The following is a 19,813-nucleotide window of genomic DNA, read 5'->3' on the forward strand; positions in this document are numbered from 1 at the left end:
GGACGGCTGATGCCTCGATCGAAGCTTAGCTCAGCTCTAGCAGATGTCAGAGCGAGACTGGCAGCTGTAGTTAAAGTTAATGGCCACGGACGGGAGGACTGCTGCACATGCTCACTCAGACACTGCAGCTCCGCCCATGGCCTTAGACCTAGGGTGTCACGGCCCCACCTCCAGCTGTGACAGCCAGCAATACAGGAGCTGGTAAGTTGTCAGGGACGTCACAGGGTTAGGGCGAGCTAGTAAGGGACACACAGAATTGGGCTACGTGGGAGGACACAGGGACACTTACTCGGCTGGTTGTATTTTAAATGCTTTGTGCCAGCGAGTCTTTCCCATCTGTCACTGGGGAGGATGATGTTTTTTTTTTATTATTTATTACTATTATTATTATTATTTTTATGGTAGGAGTTGGCTGTGAGGCAATTGCTCTGCTGCACGGCCCCTACCTTTCGGCTTCCGCCATACAGTGTGAGACTGTGAGTCGAGACACTGACTCCACATCTGTCTCCTTCCTCTGCACAGTGGGGCTCCTCCCATTCCTCTGTGCAGTATTACAGTGCCTCCCATTATTTCTCTGCAGAGCGGGATGATGTTGTTCCTTAAAGTTCCCATGTGTCAGAGGTGTGCCAGTGAAGTGCTGGCTGAATGATACACATAGCAAGGTAATGCTGTGGGGAGTGAGCTGAAATATAATATAACTGAGGGAAGTTAATGATGAGGGCGTCAGGTATGATCATATGAGAGAGGGGTTTAATAATCTTAGCAGTTATGTTCATGCATGTCTGGCCCTGTGTGCATTATATCCAGCTCCTGCAATACCTTTATTATTGTACTGTATGCACCAGGTGGGGGCACTGCAGGGGGACCTGTGCCCACCTCAGCTGCTAGTGCCACTGCATGTAGAACTTCAAGGTCTTACCCCATTTCCAGCACTGCCTGAGTGATATGGCTGGACATGGCTCTCTTCCCTCTCTCTCTAGCTTTCTTCTGACTGACTGTCCCTTTCTTCTGTCTGTCTCTCCTTCTGTTAGTCTCTTCCCTTTGTCTTCTCTCTTTCTGTTTCTTCCCTCTGTGTCTCTCCCTACTGTCCTCTCACATCCTCTGTCTGTCTGTCTCTTCCTCTAATCTGTGTCTCTCCCAGTATTGTGTTTCTGTTGAATATATGTATTGGAGATTTAGGGTATTCTGTGGGGGTACATGTATTTATAGAGGAGACTTTATTTAGTGCATACAGCCGCTTACATTAGACGACCCTTACTTATTTTCAGAATAGGTAAACTGTCATCTGTCAGTGTCATACCCATTTAATGCCAGTCACTGAGGTGTGAGGATGTATTGCTGATGAGTATAGATGCGAGTACAGATGGTTCCTCTTACATCTAGCCTCCTTCCGTGTTAAACAGCCCTTCTAGTAGCACCATGCCGTGGCGTGACTCAGTAGCGCCGAGCGTCTTTTGTGCAACTTTTTACCTTCAAATGCGTCTTTTTAACACAGTGATGCGAAAAGATAGCACAAGCAGCTTCTGCTGATTAAAATTATATGCAGCATGCCTATGTTCTCTGAGCGAGTGCGGGTGTATCTGTATGCAAAACGCTACGTTACAGTGTCCGCGGCTGTAACACTGTAATGTAGCGTTTCGCATGCAGGTACACCCACAGACGCACACAGAATAGACACTTAAAATGGGCATCTCAGTCCTGGCACTTTCGGATGCACGGATAAACACCAGGGAAGGGCTTTGTATCGGCACTAGAATAAAGTCATTACACAACTGAAGCAAAAGACGCAAAGAAGGTCGCAACTGCGTCCAACTCAGAATCAGGCCCTGTGAGGGGGTTTCCACCCTCCTCAACAGACCCCGCCCCCTTGTCAGATCCCACCTCAATTGGGGCTGCATCCATAAGTTTCCCGGACTGGTTTTCCATCCCAATCCGCCCCTGGGCTAGGAATGAGTCTTTATTCTGACTATGATAAACACTGTCATATGGAAATATATTTTCCTAAAAGTTCACATAAACCAAGTGTAATATGACAAATATAAAGATTGAAGCTAGTATTTGTTTAATGCAATAAATCATAATTTTAGGCATAGACACTAGAAGAGCATAGTTTATTAGCAACAGCCATTTATAACATGAGTCATATCAACTCTCACTTTGTATAAATGAAACAAGCACCAATAAAGCACTATTGCTTGGCAGCAGTACCTCTTAAGAGAACAAAGCGTGGCACTCTGTCAGAAAGAAGCACATCTGTCAGCCAACAGAGCACATAATTAGGTTGGTGATTAAGTGATTAGCCATCTTCTGTCCAATTTTGTTGAAATAATAAAATGGGTCTTACAAGCTAAATGAACACAGTACACAAGCTGAGTAAGAGCATTATGATAACTAGGTCCTTTGGTAATTTACATGAAATGGCCAAAGAAAATATAATTTATCACAAATTTACTCAATGTCTAGGCCACCTATTTACACAGGTGTCTCAATGTATTTTAGTTCTTATACTGCAGTGCAGGTTTTACCAGGGAGGACTTCATTTGTCTGCAAAGTCCCAGAAGTTATTCTGGCACTAGCAACAGGACACAATTTAACACTGCCGCCAGTTACTGTCCACCCCATGCAATGCCAGTAATGCAGAGCTCCAGGGACCTAAACATCACCATGTAATCATATGTATAAAATAAATATATTCTGCCAGGAAATAAAAAGTATCTTTTTATTTGTAATCCTGGCGGGCATCCATTGTAGTAACAAATGGTAAGTGGAAGACACAAGAAGAAGCTTGCTGTCTAATACCAGGGCCATGTCGACTTTCCATATATCAGGGACTGTTTAGCAATGAAATAACTGCCACTAAAATTCTTTGAATACGGCCCATACATTAAACCTTTTATTGTTACAATTCAAATATAGGTGCATGTTCCATGGTAGTGTTGTTGGAAAACATACACAATGGCACTTATTCCTGAACTACATGGTAACACAAGACAGCAATATTAATTTCATTAATGGTACAATCTTGAGTATTGTGGGGTTAGGACTAAAGAGCAGTACAACTAGTGATTGGTGCATTTAGATGATACAGATCTGCCCAGCTACATTGTTGTCTATAGCGCAGTTAATCGTGCTATGCGTGGCGCAAGACGGACTCCTGCGATTGGATATGCGCATTCGCATCTCCATAGGACTGAATGGAGACGCACTCCCGTGATCGGGGACGTGCCTTCGTGTCTCCATAGGACTGAATGGAGATGCACTCCCATGATCGGGGACGCGCCTTCGTGTCTCCTTAGGACTGAATGGAGACGCACTCCCACGATTGGGGACGCGCCATAGCGATCATCCACAATGAACGTGGGCGCATATGTACATGCATGTCCACAATCAAACGAGTTATCTATGTAGTTATTAAAATGGAAACTACAAGTAGCGTTTCCGCTAGGCTGTTTCAGCGGGGCGCCGTGCCCTGCCCTATTTTTGAAGGGCAGAAAGCACCCTGCCCTCCAGTGCGGCGCCTCACTGAAACAGCCTGGGGTTTCTCTCCTCCACCCGCGGACCGCAGTGTCCCGCGGGTGGGGAAATGGCAGAGCAGCTGTCACCGCCGGTGAATGGATGCCGGGCATCCATTCACAGTGAACACGGCGCTTGGGGGGCGCTCGGCATTTCCGTGAGTACTGGGCACGCCCCCAAGAGTGATGAAAAGGATATGCGTCATAAAGACACGCCCCCTTTTCATTGGTCACGAACCCTTTTAGGGTGCGCGCGGAAGTGCCCTTGCTCTAGGTCCTTTTTTTTTTTTTTTTAAATTGTGTTGGATAAGTTATAAATGGATGTTCAAGACTTAATTCAATCATAAAATAAAAACGACAATTTATGATAGGTTTTTGGAAAAAATATTAGCCAGTTAAGTGGTTAAAAAAAAGCAATATACAAAGAGGAAAGGACATGACTTTACTAGGCCTTTCCACATTTCTAAATCATGCTTATTCTGCCTAGATCAACCCTAGTTTCTATGTTTTAGCAATCCCAACCAGTGTTTGTCCTATTTTATATGGTTACCCATAGGAAGAGTTAGTGCATTCCTATTATTGTCATATGCAACATTTTATATAAGGTGAATTGCGTGTTAGTTTGATAAATATAAAGTTATGGTAGACTTACCTAGATAACTCCTTTTCTTCAAGGTCCATAGGGTCCACAGGGATACCATGGGGAATATTATGGTTGGAGGACCAGGCACCAAACAGTTAAAGCTTTGGCTCCCAGAATGCCCCATGTTCTCCTCCATATATACCCCGCCACTAGCCATAGGACTTCAGTTTAGTTAACAAGCCTAAAGGCAGGAGAAGTAAAGAGGAGAAGGAAGAACAATCGTACACCAGAAACACTCTTACAGAAGATGAGGGAACATGTGACCGAAAGAAAAAACACCCAATGAAGCCAGGTGCGTCACGGTGGGTGCCCTGTGAAGGCTATGGACCTCGAAGAAAAGGAGTTATCTAGGTAAGTCTACCATAACTCTATATTTCTTCTGGGGGTCCAAAGGGAACCACAGGGATACCGGGTGTGGTATAAGAGATAGACAGTAATTAGTTACACAATGTCTAGATAGACACCAGATGTTAGACAGTCAATAGTTAGACAGGGAAAAAAGTTAGACGCAAACAAAAGTCAGACACACTAAAGTTAGACATGTAAAAAGTTAGACATGTAAAAAGTTAGACAGGGTCAAAAGTTCGACACGAAAATGGTCGACAATTTTTTGTTTTTTACCCCTAATCTTCACCCTAACCATCCCTTTGGTGCCTAACTCTAACCGTCTGGGTAAGTGCCTAACCCTAACCGTGGGGATAAATGCCTAACCCTAACAAATAATTAAAAAAATGTGTCGACCATTTTTGTGTCGATCTTTTTCATGTTGAACTTTTGACCCTGTCGACCTTTTGTACCTGTCGAACTTTTTAAATGTCTAACTTTAGTTTGTCTGACTTTTGTCTGTGTCAAACTTTTATCCTTGTCTAACTATTAACTGTCTAACATCTGGTGTCTATCTAGACATTGTCTAACTGATTACTGTCTGTCTATAGTCCGGAACCCACGGATACCATGGGGATGTCCTAAAGCAGTTCCCCTAGGGTGCGGGACGCTCCTGAGGAAAAAGCAAAACTTGTCGCCCAAAGGAAGCACCCTGGGAGGCAAAAGTATCAAAGGCATAAAACCTAAGAAAAGTGTGGACAGAAGACCATGTTGCAGCCTTGCACAATTGTTCAGCAGAGGCACCACGACTAAATGCCCACGATGGCCCTACAGACCGAGTATGTGCTGTCACAGTGCCTGGGACAGGAAGATCAGCCCGTGTGTACACCTGAGAGATAGTCATCAGTAGCCATCTCGCTGAAGTCTCCTTATTAGCTGGCCATCCTTGTTTGTTAAAACCATATAATACAAAAAGAGAATTTGATTTTCTAACACACTTTGTACGCTCCACATAAATACGGAGAGAACGAACTACATCCTGGGAGGCTTCACCTACAGAAAGGTCTGGAGCCTGAAAAGCTGGAACAACAATTTCTTAATTTACATGAAAACGGGACACTACCTTAGTAAGGTAACCCTCCCTTGTACAAAGAAGAGCTTTATCTTGGTGAAAAATCAAAAATGGGGACCGTCAAGAGAGCCCTGCCAACTCAGAGACTTTGCGTGCATAAGAAATAGCAAGGAGAAAAAGTGTCTTTGCTGTCAACCACTTCAATCTACAGAGTATAAAGGTTCAAATGGGAAAGCTTGTTACCCCTTAAGAACCAAAGACAAATCCCACGGTGCTACCGGTGGAACAAAAGGAGGCTGAACTTACAGAACTCCTTGGAAAAAACTTCTAACATCTGGTAACGAAGCAATCTTCTTCTGGAACCAGACTGACAGTGCACTCTCAAAGTGGCCAGGCAGAGACCATTGTCTAACCCTGCCTGCAGAAAAGCCAGTATCCCGGAAATCCTGAACACCTTAGGATCATATTCCTTATAAGAACACCATTGACCAAAAGAATTCCAAAGTATGTAATAGAGGTGAGCAGAAGCAGGCTTCTGTGCTTTAAGCATCGTCTGAACTACAGAACTGGAAAAATGGTATAACATACCTCAGTTAACGCTTTTCCGTCGTGGTCCATAGCGTCCACAGGATCTACCTTGGGGTTTGTAGTTGGAGTGATCCATTGCACCAAACGGCTTACAGCTTTGAAGCTCCCAGCATGCATAGGGCCTCCTCCGTATATACCCCGCCCCCAGCCACAGGCATTTAGTTTGTAAACAAGCTTAACGGCAAGAGACAGAAAGTGGAGAAGGAATTACAATGTACACAAGAAACACTTAAAAAAAACTAAGAGGGAATCAGCGATACAAAAAGAAAGGAACAGATCCCAACTGAGGCCAGGTGCGTCAGGGCGTCTGCCCTGTCGACATCGAATAAAAATAATTAACTGAGGTATGTTATACCATAACTCTTATTCTCTTCTTCAGGGTCCATAGGGTCCACAGAATATACCTTGGGGATGTCCTAAAGCAGTTTTCTTAAGGGTGGGGACGCTCCTGAGCAGAGAGGAGAATCCGCCGCCCAAAGGAGGCATCCTGGGAGGCAAAATTATCAAATGTATAGAATTTGATAAAGGTACGGACGGAAGACCAAGTGGCTGCCTTGCACAGCTGTTCAGCCGAGGCGCCATGTCTAACCACCCATGATGGTCCCACAAACCGAGTAGAATATGCTGTCACCTTGTTCGGAACAGGGAGATCAGCCTGTGTATAGACCTGAGAAATAGTCACACGCAACCAGCAAGTCAAAGTCTGTTTATTAGCTAGCCAGCCTCGTTTGTGAAACCCATATAACACAAAGAGCGCATCTGATTTCCTGATGGAGTTGGTACGATCCACGTAGATAAGCAAGGCTCGAACCACATGCAGGAAAGCTTCACCCTTAGAAAGGTCTGAAGACTGAAAAGCCGGGACTACAATTTCCTCAATCATATGAAAACAGGATACCACTTTTGGAAGGTAACCCGCTATAGTACGGATGACAGCTCTATTTTGATGAAAAATAAATATGGGGAGCGACCGTGCTGCCAAATCAGAAACTCTGCGAGCTGAGGAGATAGCGAGGAGAAAAAGCGTCTTTGCTGTCAACCATCTAAGGTCCACCTTATCCAAGGACTCAAAAAGGAGAAGCTTGCAGTGCCCTGAGAACCAAAGATAAGTCCCACGGTGCCACTGGAGGGACAAATGGAGGTTGCAGATGGAGAACCCCCTAAAAAAATGTTCTAATATCCGGCAGGGGAGCAATTCTGTGCTGAAACCATACTAACAATGCAGAAACCTGAACTCTCAGGTAGCCAGGCGAAGACCTAAGTCTAATCCCGCCTGAAGAAAAGCAAGCACTCACAAAACCCTGAACACTTTAGGGTCAAATTTTCTGTGGGAACACCTAAGAAAAAATGAATGCCAAATCCTGTGGTAGATGCGGGCGGAAGCAGGCTTCCTTGCCCTCAGCATCATCTGGATCAAACAAACAGAGAAACCTTTGGCTTTTAAGACAGAAGACTCAAGAGCCATGCCGTCAAAGCCAGCCGAGGTAAATCCGGATATAGGCAGGGACCCTGCACTAGCAAATCTGGTCGTAGAATCAATGTCTCCTGGGCCAGGCAGGAGCTATTAGTATTATCCTGCCGCCCTCCTGCTTGAACTTTCTGATGACCCTTTGGTAGGAGGGAGATTGGAGGAAACTGGTATGCCAACCAGAAGTCCCATCTCACCGCCAGAGCATCCACAAAGACGGCTGAGGGGTCCCTTGTTCTGGACCCATACCTGGGGACCTTGTGGTTGTGGCGTAATGCCATGAGGTCTAGGTCTGGTAGTCCCCACTTGTCCACCAGTTGAAAGACGTCCGGATGAAGAACCCAGTCTCCGGCGTGTATGTCCTGACGACTTAGGAAGTCCACTTCCCAGTTGAGGACTCCTAGGATGAATATTGCAGAGATTTCTAGAAGACGGCATTCTGCCCACTGCAGAATGTTCGCCACTTCCCTCATGGCTGCCGGACTTTGTGTGCCTCCTTGATAATTGATATAGGCCACCGCAGTCGCATTGTCGGATAGAATCTGAACAGGCCTGCCATAAGTAGGTCCTGCGCGAGAATGAGTGCTCTGTGCACTGCACGAAGCTCCAAAACATTTATCTGTAGGTGACTTTCCTGATCAGTCCACCTTCCCTGAAAGGTGTGAAGACCTGTCACCGCTCCCCATCCTCGCAGACTTGCATCCGGGGTAAGGAGTACCCAATCTGGGACCCATAACGGGCAACCCTTGTCTAGATGAGTCGTCTGCAGCCACCAAACGAGGCAGAGCCGAACCTCTGCCGAGATGCGGATCATCTGAGACTTTATCCGATGATACAGACCATCCCAATGAGACAGAATCCATTGCTGCAGGGACCTGGAGTGAAATTGGGCATAAGCCACCATATCGAATGTGGACACCATGGAGCCCAGCACCTGCATTGCCAAGTGAACTGATACTTCCTGCTTGCAAAGTAGACTGTGCACATGAGATTGTAGTGCTGCAATCTTGTTCTCTGGTAGAAGAATCCTCTGTCCCAGAGTGTCCAGCAGTGCCGCTAAGTGCACCATATGCTGAGTTGGAGAAAGAGAAGACTTTTGCCAATTGATTATCCAGCCGTGCTCTTGTAGGCAGACAATGGTCATCTGGAGATGACACTGTAACATCTCCCGAGATTGTGCCAATATCAGGAGGTCATCCAAATATGTCAGTATCCTGACTTCTTGTCATCTTAGATGAGCTGTCATGACTGCCATTATCTTGGTAAATACCTGAGGGGCTGTGGCGAGCCTGAAGGGTAGAGCCTGAAATTGGTAATGTTGCTGATCTACCGCCATTCCCAGAAATCCTTGGTGAGATCGTGCAGTAGGAACATGCAGATAAGCATCCTGTATGTCCAGAAACACCATGAAATCTCCAGGCTCTATTGCCAGCATAATTGACAGTAGGGTTTCCATACAGAATTTTGGCACATGGATGAATCTGTTGAGAGACATCAGATTCAAGATAGGGCGATGTGACCCATTTGGTTTCTGAATCAAAAACAAATCTGAATAATAAACCCTTCCCTGTTGCGTCACAGGAACAGGGATTATGACTCCCAACCTCAGGAGGGCCCCAATAGCCTCCCGGAAGGCCAAAGATCTCACCGGGTCTTCCGGAAGGGTAGTACCAACAAACCTCTGAGGAGCATGCCTCAGGAACGTGATGGCATAACCATGAGAGACCACCTCTCGAACCCAGGCCCCCGTAGTCGTCTGATGCCAGGCATGAGAAAACTGTAGAAGTTGTCGAAACCGAATAATTGGGTAAGACAGAATCTGTATGGCAATCAGGAAAACCTGCACAACGCCATCTTGTGAATGGCAGCAAGACTCCATTTTAGAAAAGAAAGCTTACACAAGCGCCATTTTGTCAAAAATACATAGTATATAATCCACAGTGCAAAATTGATAAAAGTAGCAATTTTGCTACTCACAAAGCAAAGTTGCTAAAAAGTAACACGAACAGCTTTTTAATAATCTTCCCCAACACATACCGACAGTTTTCAGCACACATAAAAATGACTTCCCAACATGATAAAATCTCACAGCGCTATTTTGAAAAAAAAAATAGATAGTCAGCCTTCCCTCAAACGCATGCAGACAGTGTTTAACACAAACACTAACTTATTAGCAGTTGGAATCCTATACAAAGCCCATCCTGGAGAAAATCCCTATACCATAACACGACACAATATACCGTGGTGCTATGAGCATTTTTACATAAGAATATATGAGCTGTGGCAAATGTAATGTAGCCTAGCTATGGAGCTACACAATTGAGTCCATCCCCACAACCAAAACAAGCAGAATAAAGAGTGAGGCTCCGACTGCACTGCTGGGAGCCTCCACCCTGTATGAGAACTAAATTCACTGTATAAACACATTTTACAATTCCAGTTTAAAAACATCAGAAAAATATGTGTGTGCATATATATATATATATATATATATATATAAATGTATGTTTGTGTGTGCATATTGCCCATCATGCATGGACTTACGTGTATAATATCACACACAGACTTATATTTGAAAAGTAGCAAAATTCCCTGCAACTCATACACACAATGTTAAACAGAACACAGTCAGCTTTTTAGTGATCCTTCCCAAAATCATACTGGCATGGCCACACACACACATAGATGCCCTTCCAGCTTAGTGCTGCTTGCTGAGTGCCCCACCGACCCTCAGACGCACAACACAATTCAGTGCTGGTTCTCCCCGCATACATACATTTAAAAGCAATGGTCCCGTAACGCAAAAAGGATAATTATTACTTGGTTTAGTCGCAATGCTAGCATATAAAGAAATGAATGTTTTCTGTAACTATGGCTTAGTAAATGACAATTGGACCGTGTTTGGTGCCGTACTGATCTACTTTGTTCCCACAGCGTTCCAGTGGCATCGGTGAGAAGATCAGAACATGCGGCTATGAAATATGAATGTTAGAGAGAATAACTTCTTGAAATGTTGTATGCCATAGTTTAGACTAGATTTATTATGCAGCGGGAAAGTGGACACAATCAGGTTGTTGGAGGCTGGGTTGTGTCTTTGCACTGACCTATGAATTGTACCGTAACGGAAGAAGCAAGAAGAGGAACCAATGAGAACCTGCCAACGTATTCTATTGTATTGCTTATCCCAGTACGGGTATATATGTGAGTGCTCTGAAACAAGATGCCAGTCTGTGGTATTCCTGTTATGCTGTTCGACGGAGGTCTCATTATTGATGCCGGTATCTGGTCCCAGAGCGCACGCGTATGTATTGACTGTACCTTATGACCTAATGTTTGTACAATTTAGTTTGCGCTCATTGTTAGATCATAGCGTGGTAACATCTGTACTTTTACCTGAATAATAATCTTTAGCGCGTTGGACCGCTGTTCAACTGTCTTAGAGTTTTATTAATGGTATAATTAAACACATCTTGTGGTTTTAGAAGGTATAGGCAGGTTTTGTCTTAGAGGTTCTAGGCAGGTGAATCTTAGAGGTTTATAGGCAGGAATGTACTAAAGGTTTATTTACAATTCAACAAAGTCAACCTCCAACCCTGAGATCCCCCAGGGGGAAGGCTCGCTCCACCAGGCAGTGGGACTTATCGTCCGGCTTGGAAGTAGAACGTCTGGTTGACCAGGTTTTTCCTGGTCTGCGATTTCCTGTGTGACTACCCCTAAGTATAGGCAGTCGTCAGTCGTAGATGGCAACCCTGCAGATTTTGATGTCACCAGAGAAGACACTATGTCATCCAGCTCTGGTCCAAAAAGTAAATTCCCAACAAAAGGCAAAGACTCCAGGACCTTTTTGGAGCTTGTATCCGCCTTTCAGGTCTTTAGCCAAAGGATTCTTTGAGCCGCATAGTTGTCGATATCCTAGAAGCCAAGAAACCTTTATCAATGACCGCTTCCCCCATATACATAGCTGCTTCTTGCATTTGCCTGAGACAAGACAGCTGTTCTCTGGTAGCATTCGGCATGCTATAATCCAGAGCCTTCATCCATTCTTCCATAGCTTTGGCTACCCAGGCTACAGCCATAGCTGGTCTGGTAACAGCTCCAGATAATGAAAACACTATTTTTAAATAGTTATCAAGTTTTCTATCTGTAACCTCTGTCAATGAGGATGCTGCAGGAATGGGTAATGTAGAGTTCTTGATCAATCTAGTTACATGAGCATTGACCGATGGAGGAAATTCCCATTTGTTACATTCACCAAGTGCAAATGGGTAATGAGAGGTTAAATTCCTTGCTACATGAAAATGCTTATTTGGATTACACCATGCTTCAGACATGAGATTCGTCAGTAGTTCAGACTGAGGAAAATAATCTTTAGCCACCTTTTGAAGCCTAAAGCCCGGAGTCTTAGATTTCGGTGGAACCTCCTCTTCCTCTATACTGAGGACAGATCTAACCGCTCTCACCAGGAAGGGAACATCCACAGAGGATTGATGGTCTTCTTCCACTGAGCAAGACCCCGAACTCTGAGTATCAGAGTGCAATGGCATTGAGTCAGAATCCTGAGGCAACGTCTGAAGAGAACCTCTCTTATGCCCCTGCTTTACTGCACCACCTGCTGAGGGGCTATAGACTGCAGCATCCCTTAAGCTACAATTTTGACAGCACGGGTACGTTGGCCTCACAGTAGTAGATGCTGCTAATGCGCTCTAGTGCATCTACTACCCGTCCCCGGCGACACACGATATGGCCCTGGCCGCCTTAGTGAGGACACCTTGAACGAGACCTTCACCCGCAGGTGCCTCCAATGCGGCTCCTACACCGGAGGCCTGTACTGCTTCGCTCATGATTCCCCACACAAGGAATCATCCTCCTGCCATCTCCGTGAATCCGATCGCAGTCCGGACCCCAGCGATGCCGCTAGCCGAGCCACGCTGAGGCCTGCCAAAATACCCAGGGCATACAGCGGTACTGGCGTTTTGGCATCGACGCATGTAGAAGGAGTCGAAGCATAAGCGTCGTATTCGGCTCCTAATACTGCTAAACTCAGAAGTTCAAAAAACTAAGGTAAATCATAAAAAGAAAAAACCTGGGACTGCCTGGGCAGTCCCGCTGTTATAACTGGTGCATCTGAACTTGCCAAGCACCACTCAAAAAACTGAATGCCTGTGGCTGGGGGTGGGGTATATAGGGAGGAGGCCCTATGCATGCTGGGAGCTTCAAAACTGTTTGGTGCAATGGATCACTCCAATTACATACCCCAAGGTAGATCCTGTAGACCCTATGGACCCTGAATAAGAAATCTCTTCGCTTTTAAGATGGAAGATTCAAGAGCCACGCCATCAAAGTCAGAGGGGGTAAGTCCGGATGTTGGCAGGGATCCTGTGCTAGCAGACCCTGCCACAGAGGAAAAGGATATGGACTGTCTACCAACAGATTCTGTATGTTGGTGAACCAATGACGTCTGAGCCAAGCCGGAGTCACCAGTATTACTTTTACGCCTCCCTGCTTGAATTTCCTGAGAACTCTTGGGAGCAAGGAAATTGGAGGAAAGAGATACCTGAAGTCCCATCTTACTGCCAGTGTATCCACGAAGGCTGCTGATGGGTCTCTGGACCCGTACCTGGGGACCTTGTGGTTGTGGCGTGATGCCATGAGATCTATCTCTGGTAGACCCCATTTGTTTACCAGGAGCTGAAACACTCCCGGATGGAGAGACCACTCTCCGGCGTGTATGTCCTGGCGACTTAGGAAGTCTGCTTCCCAATTTAGCATTCCGGTATGAATATTGCTGAGATGGCCGGAAGATGACGTTCTGCCCAAATCAGAACCTTAGTCACTTCTTCCATGTTGAGGTAGGCCACTGTAGTCGCATTGTTGGACTGGATCTGGACCGCGCTGCCCTGGAGCAGGTCCTGTGCCTGATCAGTGCTCTGCATACTGCTTGCAGTTCCAGAATGTTTATTGGCAGATGACTTTCTTGAGTTGTCCATCTTCCCCAGAATGGGCGCCCTTTGTTTAGATGATCCTTTCTCAGCCACCACAGGAGGGAGTGACATACCTCTGGAGTGAGAAGCATTCTCTGAGATTTTATAAGGATGATGCTCTCCGTTCCTCCTGGAGATAATCTATCTTTGTAGAGGCCTGGAATGTAACTGGGCATATTCCACCATCTTGAAGGTGGATACCATGGACCCCAGCACCTGTATTGCTGAGTTAATGGATACCCTCTGATTTCGGAGCAACTTGTGCATCCGCAATTGTAGAGCCGAAAACCTGTCCACTGGTAGAAAGATCCTTTGTGCCAGGAAATCCAGTAGCACCCCCAGATGTACCATCTTGTTGGAGAAAGGGAAGACCTTTTCCAAATGATTATCCAGCTCTGCTCCTGTAGACAGGAAGTAGTCATCTGGAGATGATGTTGTAAAACCTCCATAGACTGTCAATATAAGGAGATCATCCAAGTATGGCAGTATCCTGACTCCTTCTGAATTGTGCAGTTATGACCACCATTATCTTGGTAAACACCCAAGGGGCTCTGGACAGACCAAAGGCAATGGTAATGTTGCTGACGAACAGCCAAACTCAGAAACCCTTGGTGGATAGTGCAATAGGTACATGCATCCTGTATGTCCAGGTCACCATGAAATCCCCAGGTTCCATTGCCAGCATAATTGACCATAGGGTCTCCTACGGAACTTGGGCACATGGATGAACCTGTTGAGAGATTTCAGATTCAGAATAGAGCAATACCCATTTAGCTTCTGAATCAAGAACAAATCTGAGTAATAACTCCTTCCTTGTTAGCTAAAGGAACCGGGAGTTGTGCAAACAACCTCCTGGGGAGTAACCCTTTAGGAAGGTGTCATGTAAGAATCCCCAGTAGGGAGAGGGATTTCCCACCTGATGCACTCTTCCTGTGGGAGAGTGTAAAAAGACACTAGTCTATTTGGAATCTGGAACAGCCTACCTGGAGTGTTCCATGTTTCCCCCATAAGCTCAGTGAGCTGTTCAGATTGAGGGAATCCAGCCTAAATCACCTTCTGGTGCTGAACACCAAGTTTATCAGGGTTTAGTAGCCAGTACTTCATCTTCTATAATGAGAATTGAAATAACCGCCCCTGCTAGAGAGGAACATCCACTCATGAATGGTGCTCCTCCTCTCCGAAATAGGCCCAGAGGGAGAATTTTACCTACAGCACCTGGTATTCCCAGGTGGTCTCCCGTCCAAGTCCTAACCAGCCCCAACACTGCATAGTTTCTAAGATCAGACGAGCTTGGGCATGTCCAGTGTGGTGTGGCTGTAGGTTCTGCCTCCTCAAATTATATATCAGAATCTGAAAGCAGGGTGGACTGAAAGGATGGTGCAGTCCATCTATATGCTTAGACGGCTGATGCATTATTCACTTGTAACATCTGCAGATAGGTAGATACTAAAAAAACAGATTCTGCACTGAGTGGACAAAACCCTCCATCCAGAAAGGATGTATGGGAAGAAAAAATATAGCAGGCTGTAATCACTGTGGGTAATCCAAAGTGGGAGGCAGTGTGGGAGCTGATACGCGGTCCACTAACTGCGTCATAACCTGAGACCAGGAGGACATTCAAGGAGACCCCAGAACCGGTGCTGGCGAGGTGGACTGTTGTGGTGTATAACAATCAAACCACAGTCCATCCTCTACGAAATCTTGAGATACTAACTGCACAGGATTTAAATGAAAGCAGCACAGGGACAACAGTCATGTTTACCCTTGTCCTGAGACATGGGAAATACTTGGAAGTAACCTACAACCAGTGTAGGCTTAACAATGCAATATGACCCTTTTCACAGATAAAATTAAATGTGAAGTACTCTCTAACCCCTGTACACCAGGTAGTTGGGAGTTAAGAAAAACAAAAGAAAACAAAAACTTTTTTTTTCAGCAGAGTTAGCATAAGTCAAATAAAATGCATATAATATATTTGCAAAAGGGCATTAAAATCAACTACCTAAACACATAAGTTTGGTAGGATCTACATGCATATAAATATCACATTAATAGGATATAAGTGTAATGTATACAAATATACTTACAAGTCGGCACCGAATAAACTTATACAAACACAAAAGTTGGTAGGATTCCAGTGCTATATACCTTGGTCCTAGGAGATAGGTATACTCAGAGAGAGCCCAAATCTCCCCTCGACAGACATTTCCATGATCAATTGCAGCTGAGCATCTCCAACTAATTAGGAGAGAGGGTGATGGCAGCTCAGTCTTGACAAGTAAAGGCCCCCATACATCAGAGATTGATTGCAGCAATCGTGCAATTTGCAATCGATTGTGTATACAAATCTTTACCTTTTTCAATCGATTGCAGAATTGCCACAATCGATTGAAAAAGGGAAAGATCTTTATACACAAGCGATTGCAAATTGCACGATTGCTGCAATCAATCTCTGATGTATGGGGGCCTTTAATGTGAAGTACAATTTAACCCCTACCATTCTGGTAGTTGAGGGTCAAATAAAGCAATATCAGTGATAAATAAACCTGCCTGAACTGCTGTGTTCCTTTACGCTTAGCATATATATGTATAAAGGTAACAATGCAATGTGACTACCTTCACAAATATCTTAATGAATGTGAAGTACTCATAAGGAAACTCCCACCCCAAGAGGATGGAGATAAAACAGTGATAGTTATAACTGACAGACGGAAATTAACCAACCGGGTACGCTGGCCTCGTGGCAGCAGATAGCATCTGCTGCCGATCCCTGGCGTCAGACGATAGGGCCCTGGCTGGTGTAGTAAGGATGCGGACAATCCTTATAGCAGCGGCTTCTGGTGCGTCTCTGACACCAGAAGCAAGGAATGCCGTGGGCGATTCCACGTAAGCGAGGAATCGACTAACCTTACATCTCTGAGCATCCAGGACAGTCCAGGTGGCAGCATCGCTGCTAGCTAAGCCCAGCCACGACCCGCCAAAATCACCAGCACAATTACTGATGTTGCGGCCCGGCAGAGATAGATGGAGTCACAGTACATGCGTTTAGTATAGACGCTTGATAATGCCAACTCAAAAAACTTAAAATAAAAGCTTAGGACTGAGCAGTCCCCTGTTACAAAAGTGCGTCTGAATCCTGCTGCACCAAACAACAAACTGAAGTCCTATGGCTGGGGTGGGGTATATATGGAGGAGGACCCAGGGCATTCTGGGAGCCAAACTTTAACTGTATGGTGTCTGGTATTCCAACCATAATATTCCCCATGGTATCCCTGTGGATCTCTATGGACACTGAAGAAGAAATTTGTTATTTCTTGTGCACCATCTAATTTTCTGTATCTGAACTGGGGGGCCCTGTTGCCAACTTCCTTTACTCCTCCCTCGCCCTTCCTTTTTTTTAAATTTCTTTCCTTCTTGGGGAATCCCCCTGGGCATTTTGCCCTTAGCTAGCTTACTGGCACAGACAGTGCTGACCCCCTCCCATTCTCTTGCCAGCACCCTAGGACGGTGGGTTTTTTTGCACATTGTGACCTGATTCACTCCCTCCCACACCTTATTGCAGAACAGGTACACAACTTCCCCTGCCCTTCTTTCTTGCTACACCCTCAACCTCCTCCACTCTTTCTAATGCCCCTAAGTATTCTTTCCCACAATGTTAATGGACTGAATTGCCCCCAAAACAGAAAAAAATTGTTCTGTTCATTATTGAAAGCATCTGCTAGTGACCTGATATTTCTTCAGGAAACTCACTTCAATAAAACCCTCCACCCAATACTTGGATCCCAAGCCTACTCCCTTACTTTGTATGCATGCAACGCCAGTCAAAAAATTTAATTGACCACGTTGTAAACTCCAGACTAGAAGATTTCAGCTCGTACCCTCCTGAGGTGCGAGCAGAAAACCAATTAAACTAGGGCTGCGATGCTGTTTTTTGGCAGTGCACGTGTGCTAACAGCACTGCGGCAAGTACTTGTCAGAAAATGCCTGTTACCGCGACTAAAGACATGGCTAAAAACGCAGTAACCGGCATCTCCCGACTAAGTGCAGGGTGTGATGGGGACAATTGAATAGCTCCGGGAACTACTTCCTGTAGCTATTCAAAACGCACTGAATTGCCCCCAAGAGGAGGAAAGCCGTTAGGCCAGCTGAGTTAGTGTAAGGTATGTTAGGGAGAAGATCTAGGGCTGCTGGCTACTCTGAACGGACATAGGGTGGAAGTGTAAAGTTGGTTTGCAGCATACACCTCACACTTCACCTCAGACGCTCCTTATTTTTTGGACGATCAATAATTTCCTGAACAAACTTGGTTTAGCTAAACATATAAAAACTAGACAAGTCCAATAAATAATGTAAACAAGCCCAGACTATGTTATAGCCATCAGAATCTCAGGAGTTAGGATCTTTTTGAGGAGAAAAAATAATCTGCCACCCTCCATATGGTACCGACCTCAGTATATATAGCAAAGAGATTACTCCCATTAAAAGTCCCTATTTAAGGAACTGTCTCATAGTTATTATAGAATTTGCCTTGGAAACTAGACTGAATTTAAATATTCAGAGTAGCATAACAGTGTATTGTGAGTGTAAACCACCAGATAATTGTGATTTTGTTGTGTATTGATTTGGACAAGTTCCACTGCATACTTATTACTTGGTTGATATGTCATATCACTCATACATAACTAATGTAAGAAATTTACCTAAAATCCTTAGGGGTCATATCTAATAGCAATAAAATACATTTATTTGTAAACAATTGTGAATTTATTGTGTTTGGGGGTGGGAGTCCTTAGCTCTCTGTCATAAGTAGGAAAGAGTAAAACATAGGTGCTGTTAATGGGCATGTACCAGAGAAGAGCAGGCAACGTACTTGCCGTCATCATCCAGATACTTTAAGCAAACATACTACTGACAGTCATTCTCTAACTCACCTGCTGTGGTGTGAAACAGGGACATGGTTTCATAGAAAACATTTATAATATAACGGCTGGGTATAATCATAGCTAATGAAATTAATATCCACCCTAAGCTCCTGTACTACAGAAACTACCACTTGCTGTTCCACACTTCGTATTCAAGAGATACAACAGAGGTTCTCCAGGTTTGTTTGAAACGGGAAGCACCCACAAATTAAACAAATGATACGCAAAAATCAGTATGGCGGGAGGTAGAGGGTTTCAGGATGTTAAAATGTATTATTGGGCCTTGTACAGGTCGCTGCAACCTTTGCTACCCGCGTCTCAACTGCTTGGATGGATATAGAGTCCAAGTTTTTATCTCTGACTACCCTCTCATCCTTATGGGGCCTTCCCAAAGCTTGTGCACATGTCGACATCGCACCCCAGCCTACTCTCAGGTTTGCACTGATAAAGTTGCATATTTGTATTACTAAATGTAGCCTCTCTACCCTCTCCTCTTCTGTTACACCCATATGGGACAAGCCCTTGTTTACCCCAGAATGTATGCTGGGTTATGCTGCTCACTGGTCCACCATGGGTGTCGCATGCATTGCTCGCCTTACCGATAGCTCACAAGTAGTTCTCTCGGAGGTTCTCCAGCAAAAATACACTCTACTACGGCCCAAACTATTTAAATACCTTTAAATTTGACAATATCTCTTCACTTCCCCCACCTAGTCTTTCATCCTCTAAACCCATTTGAGATTCTCTGTCTGCGTGATCCCCTTGGTCGATGTATGATCTCAAAACTTTATAGTATGCTGTTGAGCTCAAATTCAGATCTCTGACATAGGCATCAGCTTGGATGGGAGTCTGATATGGGTCCCCCTCCTGATGAAGAGGCCTGGCAGGAAAACAGTGAATACATAGCCTGTTCTTTGATTTCAGCGCTTATTAAGGAAACAGTGTACAAGGTATATCATTGCTGGTATCAGACCCCGGATAGACTACATCAGGGGTCTTCAACCTTGGCCCTCCAGCTGCTGTGGAACTACGCATCCCAGCATGCACTGCCATAGTTTTAGCATGCTGTTATATCAGAGAGGTGGCAGTGCAAGCTGGGATGTGTAGTTCCACAGCAGCTGGAGAGCCAAGGTTGAAGACCACTGGACTACACAGTATGTTTCCTTCAGCAGATCCTATCTATTGAAGAATGTGGCCACATGGGTACCTTTCTTCATATTTGGTGGACCTGCCTGATGATTTCACGATTTTGAGACAAGATTCAGAGACTTCTTTACTCAATGATGGAAGCATGGGTCCTTAA

The 19,813-nt window shown here is 44.9% G+C and overlaps 1 protein-coding gene and 1 pseudogene across 11 annotated transcripts in view; both read right to left on the reverse strand.

The window, feature by feature from the left end:
• Window positions 1-19,813, reverse strand: part of USP45 (ubiquitin specific peptidase 45) — a 293,573-nt gene that overhangs the window by 171,940 nt on the left and 101,820 nt on the right. The gene's annotated exons all lie outside the window — the stretch shown is intronic.
• LOC148542223 (5S ribosomal RNA) lies at window positions 14,792-14,910 on the reverse strand (annotated as a pseudogene).

This window comes from Taudactylus pleione, unplaced genomic scaffold (assembly GCF_031769625.1).
Source record: "Taudactylus pleione unplaced genomic scaffold, aTauple2 ptg000015l, whole genome shotgun sequence".
Taxonomy (NCBI): domain Eukaryota; kingdom Metazoa; phylum Chordata; class Amphibia; order Anura; family Myobatrachidae; genus Taudactylus; species Taudactylus pleione.